Below are 27,170 nucleotides of genomic sequence, written 5' to 3' on the forward strand. Positions count from 1 at the left end.
CGGGTGCAGCAGCATCTATGGAGCGAAGGAAATAGGCAACGTTTTGGGCCGAAACTCTTCTTCAGACCCTTCTTTCGGGCCGAAACCCTTCTTCAGAGGACATGGGATCAAGGTGAAGAGGAAAAGATTTAATAAGAATCCGAGGGGTAACTTTGTCACACAAATGGTGGTGGGTGTATGGAACAAGCTGCTAGAGGAGGTGGTTGAGGCTGGGACTATCCCATCATTTAAGAAACAGTTAGACAGGCACATGGATAGGACAGGTTTGGAGGGATATGCCACAGAAGGCTGAGGAGGCCAAGTCACTGGTTATTTTTATGGTGGAGATTGACAGATTCTTGATTAATATGGGTGTCAGGGGTTATGGGGAGAAGGCAGGAGAACGCGGTTGAGAAGGAAAGATAGATCTGCCATGATTGAATGGTAGAGTAGATGACGGGCCGAATGGCCTAATTCTGCTCCAGTGACTTATGAACCCGAAGAACAGCTATGCACTCACAGGGAGAACATGCAAACTCCGTACAGACAGGACCCAAAGTCAGGATTGAAGCCAGGTCTCTGGCGATGTGAGGGAATGGCTCTACAGAAAGGCCAGAGGTGAAAATATTTTGCAGCAAAACAACTTTTTTTGGGCTGGTGGCTTTGCAACTAAAATTCCTGTCATATTCCACAACTGCTCCTGAGCCTGGGAATGATACCTCAGTGTGTGGACCAAACCAAGTCTGGGATGAATTATCCCCCTTCTCCACTGTGCAGTTGTCCTGCAGATGGTCACAACCTGCTCCATCCCAGCCTCCTGCAAAGACTGTCTGCAGAAGAGGCCATTTGGAAAATCAATGCTATTAATACCAAGGTCATATTTAACATTATCAATCTTGGCAGTCAGGAAGGGTACTAAATTGAGTGAGTTACTGATCTATATATAATCCTATATCTAACTATCATAATTAGCAAAAAAAAAAGAATTATTAAATTCAACCTTAAATAGCTATTGATATTTTTGAAATTGCACTTCGAAGGTGGTATTAATCTTTAATGTTAATGACATTATCATTGTTTTCTGTTTGACAGTGCGCAATAATCGCCAACATGACTGTCTATTTCAATAAATATATTTTTTTAATATAGTTTTGAGAAATGCACTGTGCGACTGAGAGTGAAACTGGGCGGCTGAGGAAGTCTGCGATTCGAGCTTCAACAGGAAGCCGGAGACGAACGGCGATGAGGAGAGAGTCACAGAGAACAAGCCCTGACCCGCAGAGAGACAAGGAAGCGAAGCAGGGCGAGGGGGGGAAGAGAGAGACAGAGAGAGAGAAGGGGGCGGAGAAGACAGAGACAGAGGGAGACGTCTGTCTACGTCTGGGCATCCCAAGATCAGCGCCCTGTCAGAGACACGCGGTCCCGGGGTTGACATCTAATTCAAGGGCTCACCGGCCAAACAACGGCCGCAGGGGGGGAAATGAAGGAATTCCAATCACGCCTGGAAGCTGCCTGTCGGTGAGGTGTGATCGCTGTCCGCTCCACTGGGCGGTGAAGTTTCACCCAGAAGCTGCAATTTCAGGTAAATATATGACTTACTTTCCAATTAAGAAATTATCACGTGAAATCCGCCTCAATGTTTTTAAGGTGGTTTGGGATTTATTGCAGAAGACATTTTAAATGATCAGGATAAATCTTCACACTGCAATACTTGTGTGTGTGTGTGTTTGTGTGTGTGTGTGTGATGATCATTGCTTGAGGGCGCGGATTGTTTTTGGTTGAAATAAAAAGGTTAAAGTGATCGAGACCTGAGGAAACGTTTCCGGATTGGGATGGGTTGTGGCATTTCACATTTACACTATAGGAAGTTTAAACTAAAAGCTATTCTCGATGTACTGGGTCTGCAAGGCAGCTCCGTCCCACTGACAAACCAGGTCACCCAGAAATAACTCAGGTAGGTGAAACAACAATCTCCTGAACTGAAAGTTAACCATTCAGTTCTTTGATAACTGATTAAGAGTATACTGTTTATATAATGTAAGTCGTTACATAGCGTATCATTTTATGCATCTTAATTCTTGTAATCTATTTATTAGTATCCTACTGTCATTCCAGTATTATTTCGTTACCAAGCTACCGCACAATAATTTGTTGATTGTAAAGCCTTCATCGTGAACGCCTTTACACGTCATGGGCATGTAGCGATCTGAGACCGTGATGTCAGATTGGGAGCTCCCTTTAACATATTTAACATAACACACTTACCAAACACAATTCGATAATCGAAGATAGACACAAAATGCTAGAGTAACTCAGCGGGACAGGCAGCATCTCTGGAGAGAAGGAACGGGTAACGTATCGGGTCGAGATCCTCCTTAATCCTAGCAAACGTTAAGTGTGCCATCGTTTGGAAAGAGCGAAATGCATAGAAAATGAATATTTCAGAGCACATGAAAATAATAGATCTGTTTATTTTCCTTTAAAACTCAAGATATCGAAATAAACATCATTGTAAACAACCCCCCCCCCCCCCCCACCCTGCCCCCATTGGTATGCATTTCAAGTGATATCTGATCAGGTACTTAGACAATAGACAATACGTGCAGGAGTAGGCCATTTGGCCCTTCGAGCCAGCACCACCATTCAATGTGATCATGGCTGATCATCCCCCAATCAGTATCTCGTTCCTGCCTTCTCCCCATATCCCCTGACTCCACTATTTTTAAGAGCCCTATCTAGCTCTCTCTTGAAAGCATCCAGAGAACCTGCCTCCACCGCCCTCTGACGCAGAGAATTCCACAGACTCACCACTCTCTGTGAGAAAAAGTGTTTCCTCGTCTCCGTTCTAAATGGCTTATTCCTTATTCTTAAACTGTGGCCCCTGGTTCTGGACTCCCCCATACTTTCAACTATTTTCTTTGTACGTTCGTCAGCGGACCTGACCAAAGCAAGGAGTCAAATAGAGGCATACAGCACTAAAACAAGCCCTTCAGCCCAACTTGCGCATGCTAATCAAGATGCCCCTTCAACACTCGTTTCACATGCCCACATTTGGCCAATATCCCCCCAAACCTTTCCTATCCATGTACTCCATGTCATAGAGTGTTACAGTGTGGAAACAGGCCCTTTGGCCCAACATGTCCCAGCTGCACTAGTCCCACCTGCCTGCACTTGGTCCATATCCCTCCAAACCTGTCCTATCCATGTACCTGTCTAACTATTTCTTAAACATTGGAATAGCCCCAGCCTCAACTACCTCCTCTGGCAGCTTGTTTCATGCACCCACCTTTTTGTGTGAAAAAGTTACCCCTCAGATTCCTATTAAATCTTTTCCCCTTCACCTTGTGCCCATGTCCTCTGGTCCTCAATTCCCCTACCCTAGGCAAGAGACTACCCGATCTATTTCTCTCATGATTTTATACATGATACTAGTCCTGTCCAAGTGTCTTTGAAATGTTGTTATGGTACCTGCCTCATTAGATGTTATGGATTGATTCTATTTTGATGAATATTTTCTGTTTATTTTCTCAAAATGAACACGAGTTAATTTTTTTCCTGTCTGTGTGGAGTATGCACGTTCTTCCCTGTGACTGCACAGTTTTTTTTCTGGCTGCTCTGGTTTCCTCTCACATCCCAAAGAAGTCCACTTTGCGAGGTTAATTGGTCTCTCTAAATTGTGTCCTAGTGTGTAGATGAGTGGTGGAATTTGGGAGGAATTGGTGAGAATGGAGTAGAATAAAAATTGTCATTAACATGGGATTTGTATAAATGGTTGGTTGGGCTTGTTGACCTGTTTCTGTGCTTCATCTCACTTGCACTTAAGAACATTTTAGTTCTAGATTTTCAGTTCTCTATTTGGTGAGGCAATGCCTTTTAAATCTGTCTTGTACAGAATGAGGAAGATATTATCATATTGGATATTTATTAAGTAAAGGCATTACTAGGTGAAGTGCCAAGTCTTAAAGTACATCATTCCTGGTTTTGGTTTAGGACTTTAAGGATAAAATATATTTATCATTGGCAAATGCACTGGAAGCCCACTTTGTTAGGACAAAGAAGTCGTATAGTTCTTGGAAAATAAGAATGTGTATGGGGAAAAGACAAGAACAAAGGGAGCACAATCAGCATTCACTGCGGAACGTTCTGAAGCCAGTGCGTAAGCAATCAAAGAACTATGGAGACACAAGAGAAGGTAGATGCTGGAACCTTGTACAAAAACTGTTGGAGGAAGCATCAGATTCGGTGGAGTGAAATATTCTGGGCTGTGTAAGAACTATGTTTTATTTGTGGCGGTAGGTATTGAAATTAGAGTTGTTTAGTTTAGAGATACAGCGTTTAGGAAACAGGCCCTTCAGCCCAGCGAGTCCCTGCCAACTAGCATTCACCCCCATACACTAACACTATCCTACACACTAGGGACAATTTACAATTTGTACCAAAGCCAATTAGCCTGCAAACCTGTACCGCCTGAGAGTGTGGGTGGAAACCGGAGCATCCGGAGAAAGCCCATGTGGTCACAGGGAGAACGTACAAACTCTGTATAGACAGCACCTATAGTCAGGATCAAACCCGGGTCTTCGGTGCTGTGTCAGCAATTCGACTGCTGCACCACCGCGCTGCCAAACTATAGAGTTGTTTTGCTAAGCTTGAGTATACATCCTTTGAGTTTTGGCATTATATCATAAAAAGACTAATCAGACATTGGGGAGGATGCAGAAAAAAAGATTTAATATATTTTTTAGCAAAAGCCCAAAAGCTCAAAGCCTCCCTAGGTCCTCCACCATTTTCACCTCCATCTCTTATTGATAGTACACATACGGCAAGCCAATTAACCTACAAACCTGTACGTCTTCAGTGTGTGGGAGGTAACCGAAGATCTCGGAGAAAACCCACACAGTCACGGGGAGAACATACAAACTCCGTACAGACAGCACCCAAACCAGGATTGAACCGGGGTCTCTGGTGCTGCAAGCGCTGTAAGGCAGCAACTCTACCGCTGCCCCACCATGCCACCCCTTGGGCGACAAGGGTCTCGTGTGCTGTGAGGCAGCAATGCTACCATCTGTGTCACTATGCTGCCACCATCTCAGTGCTGCACGCAATTCTTGCAAATCTCATTGTGCAGTCGGAGAGTTTTTCTGCAAATTTAACGACTTCAAAGGAACTTAGTCAGTAGGCCACACACTGGTGGCTCTGTCTCTGAGGAGGGGGGTCCTTTGCTCCAGCTTGATGAGGCTTCACACATGTTAGGAAATGCCCCCCTCCCCTCCCAACCACCCCTAGCCCCCCATCACCACTCTCTTGTATGTTTGGTTCCTCTCGTAATCCGCACAACTCCTGCCTCAAAAGATAAAATGTTGCAATTATATTTATAGGGTTTATCAATGTGTGAGAGATTCTGGGAAGGAATTGGGTGCTGGAATGTGTCGACCAAAATATGTTTGGAAGATATCAATGGAGTGTATAGCAGATGGGGAACATGTGCAGGGAGGTGGGAGATATGTATGTTGTGCATGTTGGGGACGTGTGTGCATAAGAGCATTAAAGAATAATATTTGTAATACTGTGGAGGTTGTCATGGTATATCTATGTATGATAATTCTTCAGTTATTCCTCCATTGTTTGTGAATTCTCCCTTTGGTCCTGTGTCCTGTTCACCGTCTCTCCTTTCCTCAAGGAAATGTTGGTGTTCTCTCCGCTCTTTCTCCTGCTTTCCCTCTCTTCTCTGAGAGCCATGCTATCTATGTGTTGCTAGTATCTGGGGCCTGTTCCTTTAAGAGCTGCTGTCCTTCTCTAAAGTGATGACTCCCTTAATAAATACAGGCTGCACCACTGTTTATGGTATTTATAGCAGCTTTATAGTACGTTTGTTAGGCCGCACTTTGCCGATGGCAATTAACCTATAAACCCACACATCTTTGGAATGTGGGAGGAAACCAGAGCACCTGGAGGAAACCCACAGTCACAGGGAGAACATGCAAACTTCTGACAGCACCCGTAGTCAGGATCAAAGCAGAGTCTCTGACAGCAGCTCTACCACTGCGCCACTGTGTTGCTCTCTTATTAGCTAGAAGAAGAGGGTGGACAGACATTGATTGTTTTCTCTGTAGTGTCGGAGGCCGGGACACCTGATAGAAGTATGTAAATTATGAGAGGCATAGTTTAGTTTTTAGTTTAGACACAACATGGAAACAGGCCCGTTGGCCCATCAAGCCCGCACCGACCAGTGATGCCCGTACATGTGCACTATCCTACACATTATAGGGGGGAAATTGCAATTACAGAGGCCAATTAACTTACAAACGTGTATGTCTGGAGAGTGGGAGGAAACCGGAGCACCTGGGGAAAACCCACGCAGGTCATGGGGAGAACGTACAAACTCTGTACAGACATCACCTATAGCTAGGATCGAACCCGGGTCTCTGGCGTTGTAAGCCAGCAACTCTTCTGCTGCACAACCGTATTGCCCACGGCATGTATAGATAGGGTAGACAATCAGAACCTTTTTTCCTGGATGGAAACATCAAATACTGGAGTGCATAGTTTTAAGGTGAGAGGGGAAAGGTTTAATGAGGATATGCGGGGCGAATGTTTTACACAAAAAAGTTGTGAGTGTCTGGAACATGCTGCATGGCTTGGTGGTTGAGGCAGATAATATAGTGGGAGTTAACCATATAACAATTACAGCACGGAAACAGGCCATCTTGGCCCTTCAAGTCCGTGCCGAACACTTTTTTTTTTTTTTCCCCTCGTCCCATCTACCTGCACACAGACCATAACCCTCCATTCGTTTCCCGTCCATATACCTATTAAGAGTTTTTTGGATAGGCGCATGGATATGCAGGGATAAGGGTTACACGCAGGTAGATAATAGATGGTCTTGGGATCATCTTCGGTACAGACATTGGGCCGAAGGACCTGTTATTGTGCTGCTCTAATGTTCTAATTTAGTAGTTTATATTTAATTTAGAGATACAGCATGCAAACAGGCTCTCTGGCTCAGTGAGACCATGCCATCTATCAATAACCCGTTCACACTAGTTCTATCACCCACTACACACTATAGAAGCCAGTTAACTTGCAAACCCGCACGTCTTTGGGATGCGAGTGGAAACTGGAGCACCGGAGCAAGCCCACGTGGTCACAGGTAGAACATACAAACTCCACACAGGCAGCAGCCGAGGTCAGGATTGAAGCCGAGTCTCTGGAGTAGTGGAGCAGCAGCTCTGCCTACTGCTCTGAAGTTCTCCAAAAGCAGCGCTGTGCATCATTGATATCACTTTGGAGGCACGTGTGTGACACATGCAGACAGTTCCTGGGCATATTCCGGGAGTGATTGAACATTTTACTCTGGGAAATGTGCATTTTAACATGCAGAACTGATGAAAGAGCACAGATCAAATTCCTCAGCAACTTCATACAAAGGTGTAGCAGTCATTGTTTTGAAATAAAATTAACCTAGGTACAAATATATATATGAACTATTGTACTGCTGACAAATATAAGAACAGAAAATGGGCTATACTGTAAGTTTAAAAACTACCTGTACCAAAAACGTTTTAACAACTCGCGTTCTAGAATTCTTACAGAAGTTGGATATTTTTTGTTCTGTAGCGTTGCCAAGATCATCTGTTTTCTTTGGTTCAGACATTCCATGGAGCACTTAAAATATATGTAAATCCCCTGAAGGAGTAATTATAAATTCCCTTGCCCCTAAAGATCAAACATTCACTTTGCTTCACGCAATGCACTGCGGTTGATATTTTCTGTGGTCCCGACAGTTTCGGGAAATTATAACCATTTGGATTTTTGTAATTTACAGCACTGTATTCAATTGCATGATTCTTGGAGTTTGGGCTTCACGATGGTTCAGCTGGTTGAACTGCTACCTCACTGATCCAGCGACCCAGGCTTGATCCTGACCTCTGGTGCAGTTTATGTATTCTCCCTTTGAAAGAAGGGTCGCGACCCAAAACGTCACCCATTCCTTCTGTCCAGCGATGCGGCCTGGCCTGCTGAGTTACTCCAGCTTTTTGTATCTATCTCCCTATGAATACCTTGGCTTCCTCCAGGGGCGCTGGTGGGTGGCTGAATCTGAAGAGGGAGTTGATGACAAAATGTGGAGAAAATAGTGAAAAAGTGAAGTATGATTATAGACAATAGGTGCAGGAGTAGGCCATTTGGCCCTTCGAGCTAGCACCGCCATTCAATGTGATCATGGCTGATCATCCACAATCAGTACCCCGTTCCTGCCTTCTCCCCATATCCCTTGACTACGCTATCTTTAAGAGCTCTATCTAACTCTCTCTTGAAAGCATCCAGAGAACCTGCCTCCACCGCCCTCTGAGGATGGTGGATGGTGTGATGGTGGAATGAACTGACTGAATCATGCTGGGCCAGGCCTGTACATCTCCTTTAGACTTTCCCCCTCACATCGTAGAGCTATGCTACATCATGAATTAAATGGTCATGATGTTCGTGATATTGAAACTTTATCATGAACGTTTCAATAATATTTGTTTCAATTTTTCAATAAACATTTCAATAGTCATCCCATTTAAACTGGCATTGGGGCCGGATTTGGAACTTGGTTTTATGACCAGTGGGAGATACAATGATGACCAATGGGCAGTGGGAGAGGGTGGAAGGTGAAGGGAAAGTTGGTGGCTGTTATCAGTGCAGGAGCTCACCTCCCACACCCTTGGATAGTGCCCTTAAACTCTTTGATCGACTTGTGAGACAACATATCAAAGCACAGAACCAAAGGGGTGACAACTGAAGATGACCGGTGGTGTGTTTGTGATGATCTTGAGTTGTGGTGTTGGCTAAGGTGGCTGCGGGAGGCTCTATGGTAGCCGGATGAGAGAATCAATTTGTGCATAGCCTATGGCAACTGCAGAGAGTGATGGTGGAAGGAGCTGGCTGAATCATGCTGGGACAGGCTGACCCCATCATCATCGATCCAATGCAGCAAGGACACTGCACCTTACAATGAGAAATACAAGAATTACAATTCTTGTTTGGTTTAGAGATACAGCTTGGATATAGGCCCTTCAGCCCACCTAGTACGCACCAACCAGCGATCCTCGTTCATTAACACTACCCTACGCACACTATGGACGGTTTCACATTTTTTATACATTTACTGTATACCAAGCAAATTAATCTTTAAACCAGTAGATCTTTGGAGTGTGGGATAGAACCAAAGATCTCAGAAAAAACACACGTTGGTCACAGGGAGATTGTACGAACTACGTAACAGACAGCATCCGTAGTCAGGATCAAACCCGGGTCTTGAGCTCTAACACTACGCCACCATGCCACCCACTTGCTGGACCCAGATCGATATTTCAGTAACTTTAAAGTCACAAGATGGAGCTGGCACATGGCTCTCAATTATTTGTTCTCTCAGTTATTCCAGAAGATATGCTGCATGAAAGTATGATGTAATTTGATGGATGCAGAACAAGCAATCCACTACATATCTGTACACGTAACAATGAAGAAATCATTGAATCATTGACCATTATTTGGTGCTGTAATGGTTTTCTAGTATTAAGGTATCCAAGCCCAATTAAATACGTTTTTTCCCCAAGGTGGAAGCAGTTAGAGACTTCTCTAAAATGTACAACAAATTGAACGTTTGTGGTGAGCTCATAGTTTCGCCACTGTAGTTGATGCAGATATTTGCTATTTTAATTTGGGGAATTTTGCTTATGACAGTAACCTAATAGCCTTTCCTTAAGGTTTCATTTCTCATTTGGTATAGTTCATACAAATTGCTGTTTATTATCCTGTCAGCTTGTAACCTTGTGTATATACTTCATTGCTAAAATATTCATCATACAAGTGCATATATCTGCAAGGTGGCTTGTGAATGACATCTTAAACACAGATATCCACAGAAAATCTTCTTTAATGGCTCTCATAAAGTCATAGTCACTCAGCACAGAAAAAGGGCCTTCAGCCCAATATCCATGCTGACCAAGATGCCCATCTACAATAGTCCCAATTGCCCGTGTCTGGCTCATATCCCTATCAACCTTTCCTATCCATGTACAATACTATAAGATACGATATAACTTTATTTATCCACGGAGGGGAATTGATTCCTGTCCGAATAGAGTCATAGAGTGAATCAGTGTGGAAACAGACCCTTCGGCCCAGCTCACCCACACTGGTCAATAATGTCCCAACTACTCTAGTCCCACTTGCCTGCATTTGGTCCATATCCCTCCAAATCTATCCATGTACTTGTCTAACTATTTCTTAAATGATGGGGCAGTCCCAGCCTCAACTACCTCATCTGGCAGCTTGTTCCATACACCCACCACCCTTTGTGTGAAAATGTTGCCCCTCAGATTCCTATTGCATCTTTTCCTCGTCACCTTGTACCTATGTCCTCTGGTCCTCGATTCCCCTAATCTGGGCAAAAGATTGTGCATCTACCCGATCTATTCCTCTCATGATTTTGCATACTTCTATAAGATCTCCCCTCTTCCTCCTGCGCTCCATGGAATAGAGACCCAGCCTACTCAACTTCTCCCTTTAGCTAATACCCTCTGGTCCTGGCAACATCCTCGTAAATCTGTTCTAAACCCTGTCAAGCTTGACTATATCGTTCCAATAACATGGTGCCAAGAACTGAACACAATATTCAAATGTGGTCTCACCAACATCTTATACAACTCCAACATGATCTCCCAACTTCTTTACTCAATGCTCTGATGAAGGCCAAAGTGCCAAAAGCCTTTTTGACCACCTTACCTACCGGTACCTGTGACTCGACCTTCAAGGAACCATGCACCTGTACTCCTAGATCCCTCTGCTCTACAACACTACCCATAGGCCTACCATGCAGGTACAGCAGGCAGTGAAGAAAGCTAATGGCATGTTGGCCTTCATAACAAGAAGAGTTGAGTATAGGAGCAAAGAGGTCCTTCTGCAGTCGTGCAGGGCCCTAGTGAGACCACACCAGGAGTATTGTGTGCAGTTTTGGTCCCCTAATTTGAGGAAGGACATTCTTGCTTTTGAAGGTTCACAAAGTTAATGCCCGGGATGGCGGGACTGTCATATGTTGAAAGAGTGGAGCGACTTGGCTTGTATACACTGGAATTTAGTAGGGTGAGAGGGGATCTTATTGAAACATATAAGATTATTAAGGGATTTGACATGCTGGAGGCAGAAAACATGTTCCCAATGTTGGGGGAGTCCAGAACCAGGGGCCACATTTTAAGAATAAGGGGTAGGCCATGTTGAACGGAGATGAGGAAAACCTTTTTCTCCCAGAGAGTTGTGAATCTGTGGAATTCTCTGCCTCAGAAGGCGGTGGAGGCCAATTCTCTGCAAGCTTTCAAGAGAGAGTTGGATAGAGCTCTTAAAGATAGCGGAGTCAAGGGATATGGGGAAACGGTAGACTTGAAGGGCCGAATGGCCTACTCGTGCACCTATTGTCTATTGTCTATTGCCTAATGTTGCCACTGGTGCCCCAAAGACTCGCTGCCTTGCCCTAATATAAGAGCTGCCTTTGTTTTCTGTTGTTCCAGATCTGGATCGTTTTTGTTGTTGTTTTTTTTAATTATTTTTTTTTTAGAAGCAGATGCATATCATACTCCAAACCCATACAGACTTTGTTTAACGATTACATATTATTGGTGTCTAGGGTCCCAGGGTCCCAGCTATCAAAATAGCTGGGGTCCTCATTTATCAATTAAGTATTAGCACTGCTTCTAATTGTTTATTTATATTTATAGATCGAAAGAGAGAAAATAAAAAAAAGGAAAATTACAGAAAATAGAGTAAACTATCAATAATACAGCTTAGGAGATAGGTCCGTAGGTTAAAACACGTAACTATTCATCTAATCCTGGATTCGAGTTTCAGTCAGGTACCCGCGCTGGACCAATCTACCCCTTCAAATAATCTATAAATGGAGACCATATTCTAGTAAATAATTCTGGTTTGGCAATTAAGACAAGTCTAATTTTCTCCAAATGTAAGGTCTCCGACATCTCCATATTCCACATTTTGATTCTGGGGGTTGTTGGGTTTTTCCAAAATTTTAATATTAATTTTTTCCCAATTATTATACTATAATCAAGGTAATTTCTTTGGCGTTGTAATTTTTAGGCATTAGAAACATAGAAACATAGAAATTAGGTGCAGGAGTAGGCCATTCGGCCCTTCGAGCCTGCACCGCCATTCAATATGATCATGGCTGATCATCCAACTCAGTATCCCGTACCTGCCTTCTCTCCATACCCCCTGATCCCCTTAGCCACAAGGGCCACATCTAACTCCCTCTTAAATATAGCCAATGAAGTGGCCTCAACTACCCTCTGTGGCAGAGAGTTCCAGAGATTCACCACTCTCTGCGTGAAAAAAGTTCTTCTCATCTCGGTTTTAAAGGATTTCCCCTTTATCCTTAAGCTGTGACCCCTTGTCCTGGACTTCCCCAACATCGGGAACAATCTTCCTGCATCTAGCCTGTCCAACCCCTTAAGAATTTTGTAAGTTTCTATAAGATCCCCTCTCAATCTTCTAAATTCTAGAGAGTATAAACCAAGTCTATCCAGTCTTTTGTTCTAATATTCCCAATATTATTAATTTAGGGTCGGGATCCAATTGGATTAACAACTGGATTGGTTTGTGACATTTGGAATAATGAAAAATTAACAGAAAACCTGTTATGCACAAGAGACAAATGCTATAGTTTTAAATAACCTTGGTTGGTATAGCTGGGAAAATTCAGTAGACTTGTTTTTGGATAGAAATTGTTTCTGTATTTAGGTATCATTTCTGGTTTCTATTCTCTATCAACAGTTTTGTATTTGCTCAAAATATGCACAGATTCTTTTACCCAAAATTGGGTAATCAAGAACCAGGGGGCAGAGGTTCAAGGTGAGAGGCGAAAGAGTAAATAGAAACCTGAGGGGTAACTTTTTCAATCAGAGTGGTAGATAAATGGAACAGGCTGCCAGAGGAGGTAGTTAAGGCGGGTACTATAACAACAATTATATGAAATTTAGACAGGTACATGGATAGGAAAGGATAGATAGTGGGATATGAGGCAAATGGGGGCAAATGGTACCAGTTTAGATGGGGCGTCATGGCCAGCATGGACGAGTTGAGCCATTTACCGTGTTGTGTGACTCTGATTCTGTTTACTCGAAAATATACACTGCTTTCTCCCCACTCAACCTCATTTGATTTTGCAGTTTTGATTCAGATTTGGCACAGTCATTAATTGATGTATAAATCTGTAAGGTCTGTGTTTTTGGTGGGCACACTTAAGGGCCTGTCCCACTTGGCCGTCATTTACGTGACAGGCCGGTAGTGACTGACACGCGACAGTCGCGCAACGGTCTTGTGCGTCATCACCCGTCATCATGCGCCTTCAAATATTTTATCTGCTCTGCAAGTAGAATTAGTCAGCGTATTGACATCATTAGTTAAGTGAAACATTGATAAAATTATTGTTTGCCGTAAAAATTAATTTACTTTTAAACTTTTTGAAATACTCCCAATAAACACAAAATTATATTCTATTATAGCAGTTTGAGGGTTTGAACCCAGCTTAAGAATTAGTTTGCAAATTTTGTTTTAAATGGTATTAGTAAAATTGTTGGTGGTTATTTAAAAAAAAAATAATTTGGTTACTAGTGTTCCTTTAGGATATAAAATCTGCAATCTTTACCTGGATGTTAACTTTTGAAACATCCTTAACTAAGGATGTTTCAAAAATACTTATTAAGGTGTTACTTTGAAGGCATTACTCTGAAAGCATTGATGCTTACTGCATAATAATTTTCTCATTGTGGCCGACTGCGTATGGGCGGCGCGCGGTTACGCACGGTGACGTAATCATGCATCACTATACACTACACGTACGAGGCCAGGACGTCAGCGTGCGACTGCAGTACGTCCACGTGCGTAAGCGATACGCCACGCCGGTGGCGCGCGAAGAATTCATGCAGCACGAAATCCTGGAGCACCGCACGATACCGTGCGCAACTCCACACTCCTCCATGCCTCTCCATGCGGCCTTCCCGCGCTACCCACATGCTACCTGTGCATCACAACGCAACGACCCCATTTTTGGAGGTCGCATAAATGGCGCGCAAATGACGACCAAGTGGGACAGGCCGTTTAGAATCACTAAACTCTCCATTGTAGCAAGCCGTCATTACTTCTCAGATGCCTATAATCATGTTGCACCCAGCCCCAGGGATCAGTGTTTACTCTCAATGAGTATTTGCAGGCTATTCAAACCATAAGAGTCTTGAGCAAAACATAGGGTGCTGGAGGAACTCAGTGGGCCAGGCAGCATTTCTGCGGGGAATGGACAGACAATTTCAGGTTTACTTGCAATTTCCAGTAAAAGGCCTGTCCCACTTAAGCTATTTTTAGGCGACTGCCGGCGACTGTCATAGTCATAGCAGGTCGCTGAAAATCCGGCGACTGGATCCCCCTTCGACATAAAATTTGAAATAGAACCATTACTTTAACAAAAAAAACCAAAGTCAACACCAGCGACAACCTACATCACCCGGCGACAACGTACGTTAACCTGGCGAAACCTACGACAGCACCTACTTCAGGAGAAGCTCAAGCTACGCTTTTCACCATAGCTTGGTACAAGTGACAATAATAATAAACTAAACTAAACTGAACCAAAATATATCCCTTTCCTACGTGAATGCCAATTTCTGTGGCTTTCACTAATCAGCTACCTCTGGAGAGACAAATTGAAATCAAATGTGTTCGAAGAAACTCAGTCCCTACTTTCTCTTGGACCCTGAGCACTGTGCAGAAACACCACTATCTAACACTGGTCCTTTATGTCTTGCTCAATGAGCAAAAGCGTCATGCCGAAACACCATTTCCTCTTTTAAACACATTCAGCTTCTATTTCTCCTTTCGAATGTTTCTTAAAGCCCACCACTTTAAGCATGGCTGAACTGTGTCAACATAATTTTTGTTTCATTACGCTCCAATTAAATAACTTGGGATAGTAAAGGCACAAAGTAAATATGATGAGTGTTCCATGGGATGAGCTTTGTTTATTGTCACGTGTACCGAAATACATTGAAAAGCTTTTGTTGCATGCCAACCAGTCAGTGGAAAGACAATACATGTTTACAGTTGAGCCATTCACAGTGTATAGATACATGAATAAGATGAATAACGTTTAGTGCAAGATGAAGCCAGTAAAGTCCAATCAAAGATAGTCCAAGGGTCTCCAATGAGGTAGATAATAATAATAATAATAATAATTTTATTTATAGAGCACTTTAAAAACAAACATAGCTGCAACAAAGTGCTGTACATCACTAATCATTGACAAAAAAAAGTTAATACACACCAAAAATAACAATCAAAAGAAATAGTAGGAAAAGACATGTAAAATAAAGAAACATCAAAAACACCACAAACAGAAGCAAAGCCTCAGGCATGGTCAAAAGCCAGGGAGTACAAATGCGTTTTAACACTGGATTTGAAGATGGACAGTGAGGGGGCCTGTCTGATGTGCAGCGGCAGGGTGTTCCAGAGTGCCGGAGCAGCAACAGAGAAGGCTCTATCCCCTCTGAGCCTCCGACTAGACCTCGGTACCTCCAGGAGCAGCTGACCAGCTGACCTGAGGGACCGGGCAGGAGTGTATGGGTGGAGCAGCTCAGAGAGGTAAGGCGGGGCGAGCCCATTCAGAGATTTAAAAACAAATAACAGTAACTTAAAATGAACCCGAAAGTGCACCGGGAGCCAGTGTAGGGAGGATAGGAGTTCAGGACTAAACAGATGAACAGCCGGGACATGGTGGCCTGTTGTGTGTTGTTCATTGGGTGGAGATGAGTGATGCACGTGGGTGGAGAGGGAAAGTAAAGGCAAGCAATTCAACCGATGAGCCATCTGTTGATGTGCAATGGCAATGAGGGAATCGCTTAAAGCTATTGCATTTTATCAGGATGCATCACTGCTTGGTTTGGGAACAGCTCCATCCAGGGCCGTAAGAAATTGCAGCAAATTGGGGATGCAGCATGCAAACCTCCCTTCTAGTGACTCAATTTATACCTCACGCTGCCTGGGCAAGACCTGCAGCAAAATCAAGGACGAGTCGCACCCTGGCCACTCCCTCTTCTCCCCTCTCCTCTTCCAGGCTAAAGTTATGGAAATGTGAAAACGCACAGCACCAGATTCAGGGACAGTTTCTTCCCAGCTGTTATCAGGCTACTGAATCATCCTACCATAACCAGAGAGCAGTCCTGAAGTACTACCTACCTCTGATGTCCCTCGGACTATCCTTGACCGGACTTAGCTGATTTTACCTTGCACTAAACGTTATTTCCTTATCATGTATCGAGGCACTGTAAATGGATTGATTGCCATCGTGTGTTAATTTCTGCTGGCTGGTTAGCACACAACAAAAAGCTTTTCACTGTACCTCCGTACATGTGACAATAACCTAAAATGAAGCTGAAACTGAACTATGCTGTGAACGGTGGCTTATGTGACAAACCATGATTACCAGTTTCATAAACTTTCATTTAATATTATACCTCAAATAGACAATTAAAGTTGCATTCTCTGCCTCAGTCAGCCTAACTTGCCTTGATTTGATGGGGTTGCTATTGTAGGTATAGGTTTAGGTCAATTATTGTCATGTGTACCGGGTACAGTGAAATGCTTTGTTTTGCATGCTAACCAATCAGATCATAATACTGTACATAAATACAATCATGTTAAACTCAAGTACAATACGCAGAGCAAAGGTGAAGATACAGAATGCAGAATGTAATTCTCAGCATTGTAGTGCATCAGTTCCACAGACATAGTGCAATGTTTACAATTGGGTAGCGGTGAATTGGATAGTACCCTAGCTTATGGAAGGATGGTTCAGAAGCCTAATAAGAGAGGGAAGGAAGATGTTACTGTGAGTATAGATGGAGTCAATTGTGGGAAGTCTGGTCTGGTGATGGAGTGGGCTACATATACAACTGTGCAATTTCCAGGGCAGACCCGTTACCAAGTTGAGATACAACCCAAGTATATTTCTGTGGTTCATCTGTAGAATTTTATAAGAGGCATTGGAGACATGCTGTCGTTCCTCAGTCTCCTGAGGTAGTAGATGTATTGATGTGCCTCCTTGGCTGTCATCAAGATGTGACCTGTTGTTGGACTAGTGAATTATATGTGGTGAAGAATTTGTGCAGTTCATGGATAACTTCTGTGCATTTTCACAAGGCAAATAAAAACCACAGTCTCTGAAGGAAAAGATTGCTGAGTTATTTTCATGCATGCAAAATGAACCTCACAGCAACAAACAATGTTGGGTAGAAATGCCTAAATAATATTGATGGTGGAAAAACTGGCGTTTTTGCCCAAGGCTGTGTAGATTAGAATAAGAGTCGTAGCCGAAGGAGAAGGCATTGTCCATTTAGAATAGAACATAGCAAACAGAAGATCCATATCACTGTCTATATCTCTCGTTTCCCTTATCCCTGACCGGTCTTAAGAAGAGTCTCGACCCAAAATGTCACCCATTCCTTCTCTCCAGAGACGCTGCCTGTCCCGCTGTTATTCCAACTTTTTGTGTCTATCTTTGGTTTAAACCAGCATCTGAAGTTCCCTCTTACACAGGAGTTGAAGACATTGAACTGTCTTCCCTGCTCTTCTATTCTCTAAGATCACAGGTGATCTATTATCTCAGCATCACTTTCCTCATTCCTATAATATTTAAAGATTTATCGACCTTTTTTTAGTTTAGTTTAGAGATGCAGCGTGGAAAAAGGCCCTTTGGCCCACCGACCAGCTACCCCCGCACATTAACACTATCCTACACACACTAGGGACAATTTACACATACACCAAGCCAATTAACCTACATACCTGTACGACTTTGGAGTGTGGGAGGAAAACAAAGATCTCGGAGAAAACCCATGCAGTCACAGGGAGAACGAACAAATTCCATACAGACAGATACCTGTAGTCGGGATCGAACCCAGGTCTCCGGCGCTGCAAGCGCTGTGGCAGCAACTCTATGGCTGCACCACTGCGCCGCCCAAATCTTGAATATACTCAGTAACTGGGCCTCTATAGCACTCAAAATTCTCAGGGTTTTTCTTTCATTAGGTGAAGACATTTCATCTCATCCTAGTCCTGGATGGCCAAGTCTTTAGTTTGAGACAGTGGCCCCTGGATCCAGACATCTCAGCATCTACTCTGTCAAACACTGGACGGATGTCTTTGTTACAGTAAGATTAAGTGTTATTCTTCTAAACCCAAGACGTGTAAAACTGCCTGCTTAATCTCTTCTCCTCTCATCGGACAATCCATCTTTCCCACACATCGAACTGTTGCAAAATTTCAATCCCAAATATATTCTTTCTTCGGGGGATTAAAATTTGTCACATAGTCCCAGCTGAAATGGCACTAGGGTTCTATAAAAGTGAATCAAGACACCTTCTCAAATGCCTTTACATTTTGGCTACACAATTACTTGCTCATCTGCCTATTAACTTTCAGTGATTTCAACTCACTCAGACACCAATATCTTTCAATCAACATTGAAAAAACTTTGCTTTGATGTTTCTCTACCAGCATCCTTGGCTTTATGCTTTTCCATATTATATTGCACCTGTTATGTCCTTACCCATTCATTTAGTATGTCCACAGTCACTTGAAGACTTCATGCATGGTCCTCACAGCTCACACTGACATCTACTAGCAATGTAGTGATAAGAATTTTGGAGATAGTATGTTTGGTTAAAAATGACACAAAGTGCTGGAGCAACTCAGCAGGTCAGGCAGCTTCTCGGGAAAGCAGGGATAGGCGGCGTCTCAGGTCAGGCCACTTCTTCAGACTTTCAGAACCCCAATAGTCTCATCCCCCTCTCCAAGCACAACTATTTATTCCAACTTCTCATTCCATGCCATTCCACTCCAAATACCAGCTGCTCTAATTTATTGTTTATAATCTTTTCTATGACGTCTTATCGAAGGCCTAGATTTAAAATATGACTTCCCATTTATAAATGTAGATAGATATTATTTCTTTCAAAGCGTCTCTTTACCAATTATTTAAAATATGAATTGGGACTATGAGAAGTGAAAAACCCTGTGGCTCCTGCCTTCTCCCTCGACCTTTCATAAACGATTGAATTATATTTCCTCCATTCCAATCTGTGCAATCTATTGAATGTATGGTAGTTAATGCAGTGATGACCATCTATTACCCCCCCCCCCCCCCATAGGCTCAACATGACTTGGCAATTAATCAACTTTCAATCTGATTATTTTATCCAAGTATATTTTTTAAGAAGGCTAATTTCTTTCAGTTCCTCCTTGACTCTGGGGTTGTGATACTTGAATTCTCCACCTCAGTGAGCTGTGAAATCTTGCCAATTGGTATTTTCAAGTCCTGAGATTGATACAGTATTATGTAAAGGGAATCAAAGGAAATAAGAATGGGATGGGGTGGGGGTGGAGAGTGGCCACAAGCCTGAGATCAGCAGTGGTATTTCAGTTTAGTTTAGAGATATAGTACAGAAACATGCCATTCGGCCCACTAAGTCCATGCCAGCCAGCGATCACCCTGACAAGAAAACACTTTCCACTATGTGTTACCCTCTCAGTAGTGATGTCTGGAAACTCCTATACCTGCAAAGAGTACTGGAAATAAATAAAAAGTGGTTAAACCTTGGGTCAATAAAAATTTTGAAACTAAGGTTGTTGGGGTTGAGTTAGATAAAGTTGTACAAGATGTTGGTGGGACTGCACATTGAGTATAGTTCTGGTTACCCTGGTCAGTGCTGGTCACCCTGATGCAGGAAAGATGCCATTAAGCTGGAAAGAGTGCAAAGGAAGATGTTGCCGGGACTCGAGGGCCTGAGCTATTGGGACCGGTTGGGCTGGGTAGGACTTTATTCCTCGGAATCTGAAGCCTGAGGGGTGATTTTATAGAGGTGTATAAAATCATTAGAGGAATAGATTGAACAAATTCACAAGATACAAAAATTATTTTTCCCAGGGTAAGGGAATCAAGAACTAGAGGGCGTGGAAGGTGAAAGAGGAAAGATTTAGTAGGAACCAAAGGAGCAACTTCTTCACACAGGGTATATGGAACAAATTGCCAGAATAAGTAATTGAGGTAGGTACTATAATAACATTTAAAAGACACAGACAGATAAATAGATAGGAGTGGTTTAGAGCGATATAGGCCAAACGCATGCAAATAGGACTAGTTTAGATGGGGAATCGTGTTTGGCATGGTTGATTTGGATCAAAGGGTCTATTTCTATGTTGTATTTTATTTATGGAACTAAAGGGTGTATGTCAAAGTAAGATAAGATCAGTCATGGTCAAAGTAGATCAGTCATGGTCTAACTAAACTGCAGCACTGGTTTGGAAGACTGCCTGGCCTCCTCTTGTTTTTGTATTCCAGACGTTCATTTTAACATAAGCTAAGTGCTTGCACGAAATCTACATCGCGCAATGACATTTGCCCTGTGGTGCTCCAGTCTAATGCAAATACCAACCAAGTATTTTGTGCATAAATATTGTATGACATTGATTTGCATGAAGATGATATAAAGCAACATTTACCTTTGGCAAAAGGGAATAGTTTTTGCTGTGTGCTAACTTTAGCAGAAACTGGATATAATTTCAAGTGAGCATTGTTGCTCACAGGGAGAAGGTGCAAACTCCACACAGACAGCCTCTGAGGTCAGGATCAGATTAATGGAGCTATAAGGTTCACGTTTGTTACATATGCAACTGTGAACCCCCACGCCCTTACCCCAACCACTACCCTTGGTGCTTCAAGTCAACACAGCTTTAGCATTTCCAAACCAAAGGCAATACAGCTTTAGCATTTCCAAACTATCTTTTCAAACCACATTAAGGGCACTGACAGGTCAGTAAAACCACTCACAGTTTAGTAGACATGTGTTCAGTGTTATTCAGACCGAGAGACGTGACCCACTCGCTCCCCCATCTTGCAGAGACTGACTGAGGCAATCAACACTTCTGGGTTTTATAGTCCCTCCGGAAGGGGTGTGGCCATCAGGGGAGAGAATCACAACATTTTTTAAACACTAATAACTCTTTTATTTTTCATTGATGGGAAAAATCCTCTTGTCCTGCGCAGAGGAGGGGGACTCTGTGTCATAGCCGTAACTGGCAGCGTTTTTTCTAAAATCAATATACAGAACAACAGGAAGTGGTCACGATCAGACTTTTAGAGATAGATAGATAGATAGATAGATAGATAGATAGATAGATAGATAGATAGATAGATAGATAGATAGATAGATAGATAGATAGATAGATAGATAGATAGATAGATAGATAGATAGATAGATAGATATGCAGGCCGATGTGATCAGTGGACTGGAACAATGGTCAGCACTGTTGTGGTAGGCTGGAGGGACTGTTCCTGTGCTATCCTGTTGTATATTCGATGAATGATTTCATCAGATCTTAGTTGTTCTTCTGTTTTGGTAATTCCATTGAACCCAAGATAATGCAAGCCATACCTAGACATACAGCATCAGCTACATGTGTAGTCACAGAAGAAATAGGTGCCTCAATCACCAGAGAATCAATGAGCTGTTTCGTTTTGGGTTCTGCCAGTTATGTATAATAATGGAATTGTCAGCTGTTAGCTATGTTCTTCTGATGGGAAGTAAATAGATTCATTTTGACGCAAAAGGAAATATTAAGGCCATTGAGTCCATGTGAGTACTCAGTAACACAATCCAGTCAGTGTCTTCCATTTGACCTTTCCCCTGCAAATTATTTTCCCTCAAGTATCTTTCCAATTCTCTTTTGTAAACTCTGATTGACATGCGCCTGTCCCACAGGTGATTTTTCAGCAGACTGTCGGCGACTGTTAAGTTGCCGGCAGTCGCCTGAAAAACCGGCAACTGGAACGGCGACTGTCAGAGTGGAACACACACACACACACAAACATATTGCAGGCGGGGACCAGGGCAAGTGGGGGGAACGCTGAAATTCACATGGTGCAAAGCTAAGGTGATACAGACACACACCGCGATGAACAGGAAGGTTGGCGCTGTAATTAAGACGCCTAAAGCACGGTGTACGGTAAATCCTTTAAAAGAGGGGGGAGAGGTGAGTAAAGGGGGGAGAAGGAGAGGAGATAATTTTTAAGAAGCCAGCCAACGTTTAAGAAGACAGAGATACATGGCTGTGATGCTTGGCGGACATTTAACATTACCGGTCGGTTATCCTTAGTTCTGAAAACTACTGCTTACGTTATTTTTCCCCAATGAGCCAATGAAATTCACCGGTCAGCACCGGTTACAACCTACAAGAACCTACGAGAACCTTCGACCTCCTGGCAACCCACTAGGACTTCCTAGCGACCCACCTACGGCACGAGAATTCTCACTACTCTCCATGGCGGCTTCAATTTAGCCGCCGCTAATTTTTCAACATGGTGAAAAATTCACGTCGACCAGAATGCGGGAACTCCTCGCGGCCATGAAGGCGACTCCCTGGCAACCACCCGCAAACATAGTCTCCTGCAGTCGCCTAAAAAGTTCCCTAAGTGGATTAGGCCCATTAATCATCCTTAAAGGCAGTGAATTACAAGTCATAACCACTCATGGTGTAAAACATGTCTCCCTGTATCTTTCAACCATCATTCTGATTCTTTACCTTCTCCTCGTTTATCCATCTGTTAATGCGAACAATATCTCCCCTTATACGCTGTCAATCTTTACTCCAAAAAGTGTTCCTGTCTAATCTTTTAACAGGGTTTTAAGATTCATTTCAGTAAAGCTTTTGTTTCCCATAATATTCTAATTGTGGCTTAGAAAATGTTTTCTAAAATAGTTCAATATTACCTCCCTGCATTCTATACCTTTTTGTCCTGTTGGATTGTTTCGAATAGAACAGATGTATTCATATTTGGTATTTCATCTAAATATTTGAGAGCACCCATAACTCAAAACTGCCAAATGTTCACTGTTGGTTCACTGTCTGCATAGAACACTAACGGACATTCTATATATGTGGCATTGCCATCCTTGACATTTGCAAATCATTCCTTTGACTTCTTCACTTTAGCATTGTGCAAATTCTAAATAATTGGGAACGATGTGACCTGAATTATGTTGTAGAATGTTTAACTCTTTATCATTTTTAGTGTACACCATTGGCTTGTTATCTTAAATGTATTCATTTTAAAATCCTCATCCATGTTTGCAAATTTATCTATTGACCTGGTCATCTCACATTCCCCCTTAAATCTAATAACCCATGATACACTTCTCAGTCACATTAAGGTGTCCCCAGCTCTCAGTATCACTGTCAAGATCGAACATCTCGGCTCAGTGATTGGCATTATCTTCCTAAATTTGAACTCCATTTTTCTGCATGTTTAAAAGTCTTGAATTGTAACCTTTTAACTATACATGCACCTACATGTTCACAGAATATTTCAAAGTGTTTTACAATGATGAAATTGAATTTGTAAGTAATGGGCCAGAGGAAGGCATAGAGGTGGAAAGGGATAGGTGCACCTACATGTTCACAGAATATTTCAAAGTGTTTTACAATGATGAAATTAAATTTGTAAGTAATGGGCCAGAGGAAGGCATAGAGGTGGAAAGGGATAGGTGAGAAGGCCAGAGACTGAGAGGTGAGGAGAGGAGTGAAATGGAAAATTGCAATGACTGGGAACCAGACAGACTGAACCAAGATGTGTATCATGTGTATCAATTCTAGCTTCCCTGCTGAACACTTCTTGTGGAAGAGGTGGTGAGACCTGTTTATTAAAGCTTGTTTATTATGATGCCTTCAGCCTTGGTATTATCTTTCTGGAATACCAGTCAACCATCGTCACACTTAGGCTCCCTAATGTCTGATTCATTAATTTGGTTTAGTTTAGTTTAGAGATATACGGTGCGGAAACAGGCCCATCGTCCCACCAGCGATTCCCGCACACTAACACTATCCTACACCCACTAGGGATCATTTTTACCATCACCAAGCCAATTAACATACAAACCTGTATGTCTTTGGAGTGTGGGAGGAAACCGAAGATCTCGGAGAAAATCCAGGCAGGTCACGGGGGAGAACATACAAACTCCGTACAGACAGCAGCCGTAGTCAGGATCGAACCCGGGTCTCCTGCGCTGCATTTGCTGAAAGGCAGCGACTCTACTGCTGTGCCACCATGACCGCTCTTTCCAGCTACTGATCACTTTCTACTGTATGTATCTTTAAGTTTGCTTTTTCAGGCAGGTCTGAAAATACTTTATTCATTTGATTTGGTTACTGGGTAATAGGTCCAAACAGTAACAGGCCTTCCGTCCAATAATATCTGTGCTGAACATGATGCCAAATCCAACTTTCACCTGCCCCCCCTCCCCCCCCTGTATGTGACCCTCATCTGGTATGGTAACAGGTGACCACTTGGTGGGCTGATCATTGCAACCTTTGGGACAGAAACTGCTAAAGGAAAAGTGGGCAGAAGAATGTGCAATTAACTATTGTCTATAGATATTAGTTATATAGTTATATAGTATACGCCACATCTGTACCCTAGACGATGTGTTCCATACCAGAATACCCAAGAAGTCCTCATTCTTTAGGGAACAGAGGTACCACTCTTCCATCATAGATGAGGCCCTCACTCATGTCTCCTCGATACCCCGCAGCTCCGCCCTTGCTCTCCCTCCCCCTAGTCGCAACAGAGACAGTCGCCTTAGTCCTTACCTTTCACCCCATCAGCCGTCGCACATAACACATAATCCTCCAACATTTTTGCCACCTCCAACGGGATCCCACCACAAGTCACATCTTCCCATCTCCACCACTTTAATTCTCCTTCCCATTCCCACACTGACCTTTCTGTCCTAAGCCTTCTCCATTGTCAGGGTGAGGCTAATTGCAAATTGGAGGAACAGCACCACATTTTTCGCTTGGGCGAAACACATAATCCTTACAACAGTGGTATGAATATTTATTTCACTAACTTCAAGTAACCCCTGCACTCCCTCTCTATCCCTCCCCCACCCAAGACACAGCAGGTTCCTGTTGTCACCCAGCAAACAGCTAACAATGGCTTTCATTCATTTGTTCTATATCTCTTTACATCACTGTCTATATCACTTTGACTCCTGACTCGTCAGAAGAAGGGACTTCCTTAGAAGGCTTAGGAAGTTTGGCATCTCCCCTACACTCTCACCAACTTCTACAGATGCACCATAGAAAGCATTTTATCAGGATGCATCACCGCTTAGCATGGGAACAGCTGCACCCAAGACTGCAAGAAATGGCAGCGAATTGTAGATGCAGCCCAGACCATTGCACAAACCAACCTCCCTTCTATTGACTTCATTTATACCTCACGCTGCCTCGGCAAGGCCAGCAGCATAATCAAGGACGAGTCGCTCCCTAGCTATTCCCTCTTCTCCCCTTTCAAATCAGACAAATGTTACAGAAGTGTGAAAACTCACACCTCAAGATTCAGGGACAGCTTCTTCCCAGTTGTTATCAGGCAAATGCATCATCCTACCACAACCAGAGAACAGTGCTGAACTACCATCTGCCTCTTTGATGACCCTTGGACTATCCTTGATCGGACTTTGCTGGTGTTACCTTGCACTAAATGTAATTCCCTTATTATATATCACGGTATTACACTGTAAATGGATCGATTGTAATCATGCATTGTCTTTCACGCAACAAAAACCTTTTTACTTTACCTTGGTACACGTGACAATAAACAGAACTGAACTGAAGTATTTGGAGAAACTTGTGGCTTGCATAGTGCAATACCACTAGTTACAAAATCTGATCTACATGCTTGTCCCAAGTTTCTGAATCTCCAGAGATAGAACAAGGAATATTATAATTTAAGATTTTATTAATATTTTTGTGTAATATATGTTGCTATACAACATGCTACAGACGGCTGTGGACACCAAGTCAATGGATATTTTTAAGACAGATATTGATAGATTCTTGGTTAGAATGGGGAGAAGGCAGGAGAATGAGAGTAGACTTGATGGGCCGAATGGCCTAATTCTGCTCCTAGAACTTATGAACATGGAAATAGGCATTTTGATCCACAATGCCCTTTCCAGTACACATTCTGGGCTAGTTTGCTCACACTTGGCTCATAGCCCTCTAAACTCTTCCATCCAGATAACTACCCAAATAAATAAGATCAAATAGAACAAGTTGTCCTACAACTTTAGGCTGTGCACGCCGTACGCAAGAAGAAGAGAAGACTACTCAAATATCTTTTGAAAGATAATTGTATCCACTTCTGAAGCTTCTTCTGACAGCTTATTCCAGATTCAGACTACTCTATGAGTGAAAAAGTTGCCCTTGAGGTCTCTCAGAAATCTCTCCCCACTCGCCCTAAGCTTATGCCTGCAAATTTTAGAATCCACTTTGCTGGGGAAGAAACTGTGATTTTATACTTAAGAAGGAACTGCAGGTGCTGGAAAATCGAAGGTGGACAAAAAGCTGGACGAAACACAGTGGAGAAAAAGCTGGAGAAACTCAGATTTTATACTTGCTGCTCATGATCTTGTACACCTCAATCAGGTCACCCCTCAGCCTCCTATGCTCTAAAGTAAAAGTCCCAGGCATAGTAGCCTCAAGTCCACAAGTCCAGGTAACATGCTGATGAATCTTTCCAGCTTAATGACATTCTTCCAATAGCTGGGCAGCCACAATTGCACTCAACGCTCCCAAATGTGGTCACAGTAATGACGTGTACAGCTGTAAGTCCCAACCTTACTCAAAAGATTTGTTAGTACAGTAAAGCTGATGATACAACATTATGAATGGGAATATGGAAAGCTATGGGGCTGGGATCTCCGTGATATCATCCAGACGCTTGATGGCTCAAAGTCCTCCTGCCTCGATGGTTGCGAGGCCCAGCAGTAAGTGACCAGGTGATTCTGACCAGGTGAATGTGGGGACCACAGGTGGTGGACCTGAGTCCACAAGACCCAGGCCATTATTTGACAGTTGAGGTAGTTTGGTAATAACAAAGTAACCATGTTAAATAGAACAGGTGTAGGTCATAAAACATAGAACAGTGCAGCAGAGATATAGACCCTTCAGCCCTCTGTGTGTGCTGAACATGATGCCAAATCCAACTTTTACCTACCTGCATGTGATCCATATCCCTCACCTGGTATATCGGC

The 27,170-nt window shown here is 42.9% G+C and overlaps 1 protein-coding gene across 1 annotated transcript in view; it reads left to right on the forward strand.

Moving 5' to 3' along the window:
- The first annotated feature begins 1,190 nt into the window (after positions 1 to 1,190).
- The window catches only part of LOC129710404 (rho GTPase-activating protein 27-like), a 257,949-nt gene continuing 231,969 nt past the window's right edge, over positions 1,191 to 27,170 (forward strand). Inside the window, exon 1 of the mRNA XM_055657383.1 lies at positions 1,191 to 1,561. The gene's annotated coding sequence lies outside the window, so the exon portion shown is untranslated. The remainder of the gene's footprint in view (positions 1,562 to 27,170) is intronic.

The sequence above is a fragment of the Leucoraja erinacea genome, chromosome 27, assembly GCF_028641065.1.
Source record: "Leucoraja erinacea ecotype New England chromosome 27, Leri_hhj_1, whole genome shotgun sequence".
In the NCBI taxonomy this organism is placed as follows: Eukaryota; Metazoa; Chordata; class Chondrichthyes; order Rajiformes; family Rajidae; genus Leucoraja; species Leucoraja erinaceus.